A 4200-nucleotide genomic window follows, 5' to 3' on the forward strand; every position below is an offset into this window, starting at 1 on the left:
GTATAATTATCTGAAGGTTATATAGATTTTGCATCTGAAATTTGAAAATTTCTTATGCATAAAAGTATTTTTAATCTTAAAATCAAAATTACTTTGCATGTTGGATAGTCAAAAAGAAAAAAGCATGAGAAAATCATTACTTAAAAATGTATAAAACTTATTAAACAAATCTGATATTTTGTGTATGAAAGCCTTGTAATGTTCACTGATAATCTGCAAAATTTTGTGAAGGTATGGTTACGAGATTGGTCCCTGAGACAGAACCCTTAGTGATAGAGATAATTAAAATAACTGTTTATTTATATAGGGAAAATAGATATCAAAAAAGAACTTAGATAAGATACAATAATATAAGATAAAATATGAATACAAACTTTCTAATATTTCAGAAACAAAGCACACTGATGTTCACTTATTTACTTAAAAGACTCATACTTTAGTCTGATTAATGCTATACTAAACCTGCTGTAGTTAACAACATGACATCTCTATTTCCCTCTGACACTGACCAATATCTTGATTTTATCCATGAACAATTTTTGGAACTTCTTGGCCTCTCCATAAATTTAAATGATGGAATCCTCACTGGGTTCAACGATAACCCATAGTTTTCTATGTTACCATGAATGCAAGAGGTTAGAAAACTGCCCATGTGACTTTAAACTTGTCATTTACAAATACTATATTGATGACACTTTTTTGGTATTTTGACAGTCGAGTCACATTTCCAAATTCCTTTCTTACCTTGATTCCCAACATCAAGTTCACATCTCTGGGCCTTGCATCAGGACTTCCTGCTTTTTTTCTTTTATTTTGTGACAGAGTGTAATGATGTTAGCCTTTGAAGCCACATGGCAATGAGTAAGCAGCAGATGACACTAAATTTTTGGGAGCCAAGACACAACAATATTATATCTGAGAAATCCTTATAACTGATGGCGTTATAATGAAGCAGTACTTATTCTATATTTGTAAAATACTTAAGTTACAATTTTAGGCATATTTATTCATATACATTTCGTCAAATATGAAACAAAGAAATCTTTGAAATGTCAGATGTATATATTTGTCTGAGGACAATGTTTAGAAAGATCATTTGGACAATAGGAGTTTTGCATATTAAATATAATAATCATCTTGAATGAAGTTTCTTTTGTGCTTTTTTGTTATTTAGTAGGACCAGTGAAGACTTCTCTATTTCAGCATGATAAATCACTTAAATAATGTATAATAAATATTTCACATTTTAATCTACATTAAAATGGTATATTCTGTCTAAATCTATGTGCATTTGGTTTGTGTAACATTACTTTTTGAAGTCTTAGCAGTAAACTTAAATATGGGAAACAAGATTTATTAGTATTAAACCTATTTAGATCAAAACAATCCAACTTTTAATTCTCATTTTAAAAGTTAGCTTACATAAAATCCAGGGCATAATATGGTTTATTAAATATTACTTTTTCTTCAGTTTTTTACTAATGAAGTTGTAAGCAATATTCCCTATCTTCAACAGTTGTGAGAAGAAAACAAGATGATCACATTAATTATGAGCTTGTTAAATAATTGAGAAATTTAAAGAATTGTAAAGCTCCTGGGCCAGATAATATTTACCCACAAGTTTTGGAGGTTAAGGATTAGATTTATGAGCCACTTACTACTATAATTTTGTAAGTCTTGAATAGTGAGCAGGTTCCAGAATATTGAAAGCTGGCTAATGTTACTCCTCTTTTCAAGGTAGGTGATATAAATTGTTCAGGTAATTAAAGGCCTGGGTAAAGTATATACCCTCCATGAGATGGATGTGGTTTCCCAAGTGTGTTATCCTTCTAGTAAGCTGCCATAGGCTTTCCTCTTTAGTCACTATCTCTAAAGGATGTTCATCTAGGTTCTCGCAATTGCTATGGCCATTCCATCACATCAGTATGGGATTCTGGCTATTGTGCTAAGAGATCAGTGTATCATTTCAGAAGTTAACATTTCTTTTACTTGAAAATGTATTTCCAATTAATCCTCCCCTCCCTCCCCCCCTCTCCCCACACACACACCTCCCCACCCCACTATCAGTGCACATTATTCTTGCCTCATCTAAGAATGAAGTTAATTTTGAGTTCAAGTGCTTATAAATATCTACTGTGCATGGAAGATGTGTTCCCTTTTATGGATGAAGTGTTATTGTTGAATGATGACTACATCATGCACCAATGCAATTCATGTTATAACACATGTCTTAGGTGGGAGATGCGTTGGATGCATTTAAGGAAAGGCTTGATAAATTTTGAAATAATAATGGCTAACTTTAACTATTTTGTTTTATTTTTAAGTTTAGTTTAATGGATAAAACATTTTATATGGACTAACAACCCCTTGTTTTCTTTAAATTTTGTTTTGTTGTACTATGAAAGATCTTGTCAGATCAATAGACTTCTTCCAACAAGCCTAATGCTTGTCCATACCAACTTTCATGATGATTGGTCAAGGCATTTCAGACTTATTGCAGTAACAAAGATGGCCACCTGGTAGCCATATTGGATTTATGACTGGTCTCACAATCAGTAGTGGTTCAGACATCATCACTACCAATTATCTATGAATAATTTGTTCATTTAATGTGTTTCAGAGTTATCATCTGGAAACAGAACAGTAGAAGAAAAAACAGGACAAACCCATATAGGTTCCTCTTTCAGTCATATCTAATTATCTTATTCTGACAGGCTGGTGTAAAATGAGGTTGTTATACATAAGTTGATAAAATCATAAATAGAACCAAATACCCTTTAGCTTACTAGCCACATTCATAAAGTTTAGAGTTTGCTCTTGATTTTTCAAGAAACATGCATGTCCTTTACTCTGACCTTCATGGTCAAAGGTCATATGCTCAAAATGTACTGCATATACCTTCCTATTAGTATTCTAGTGTAACCATGTGTATATATAAAAAGTCACAGTTCAAGTGATACAGCTGCAACTTTTGTGAGACTCGCGAGTTTGACCTTTCAAGGTCATCCAAAGTCAAAAGAATATCAACTGAAAGACCAAATAGGACTTTTAGAATAATTACAGGAAAAACAAGTTTTTAAAATCAAAGGTTTTGAGTAGTTTTAAGATATTAGCCAGCAATTTCTAAAATAGTCAGTTATTTTGGGCACAAAACAATCTATTCAGAAAAATAAGGCATAAGCTATTTTAGTTACCAATCGATTATTCCTGCAACATTTGTACCAAATAGTGGAAAATAACACAATATCAGCTGGTAAGATAAAGAATGTTTTGAATGAAAAAAATTCAATCTAAACTTTTGTGTGAATGGATATAATATTATTTTATGTTTTTTTTTAATTCAAATACAAACCTGGGGGAGTTTTTTGTATTGTTTTTTGGTAGCCTCTGTTCCTAGCAATATATTAAATAGTTTTGGAATGATAATTGATTTTGATGTGAACTTTGAATGAAATGGATCAATATATCACAGCATAGTAGTAAAAGCTGTAAGAACTGTTGTTGAAAGCTGTCGCTGTGATGGAAGAAATCCAACCCCATATTGTCTGAATATATTTAGCTCATTGTTGTACATCCTGTCTTTTGCATTCTTCTCTTCTCAGCAACATGGCAAAGTTTCATGAATAAAGATCACTGAGCAAATTTGGTCCCTTTAAAAGTTAACACAAACATGTATTAAAATTTTTCCGTGATTATATAATGTTTTAATGCCAAATGAGTGAACCAGATGCTATGGATAAAAACATTAGAGACCTACAAAATTTTATTTTCCTGTACACCAGTCTACTTGTAAGTTATGATTGGAAACTATTGTAAGATTCTTTGGCATGGATCAAAAAGAGATAATATCCATGTAGGCCTACACTTATAAAAAAAGGACTAATGTAGAGTGTGTAGAAATCAAATTTCAGTGTACCATGTTTACAACTGTATACTTCAAAGTAGTCCACAGATATAATAAACTAGTGATACATACATTATACTGATATGTCAGAAAATTTTTGTATTTCAATATAATAAAAAAAAATGATATAGAGTCTATTAGATATCTACCTGGGAGGTACCGATAATTTTTCTGAGCTTCCATCAGGACTTTAAACACATTCTTCTCTCCAGATACTTGTTGTTTTACTTTCTCTGCTGATGTCATGTTTATATTGTTGCGTCAGCGAGTCACATGACTACAGTGACGCAACGTTT

The sequence above is a fragment of the Limulus polyphemus genome, unplaced genomic scaffold (genome assembly GCF_000517525.1).
Source record: "Limulus polyphemus unplaced genomic scaffold, Limulus_polyphemus-2.1.2 Scaffold3622, whole genome shotgun sequence".
NCBI lineage: Eukaryota > Metazoa > Arthropoda > Merostomata > Xiphosura > Limulidae > Limulus > Limulus polyphemus.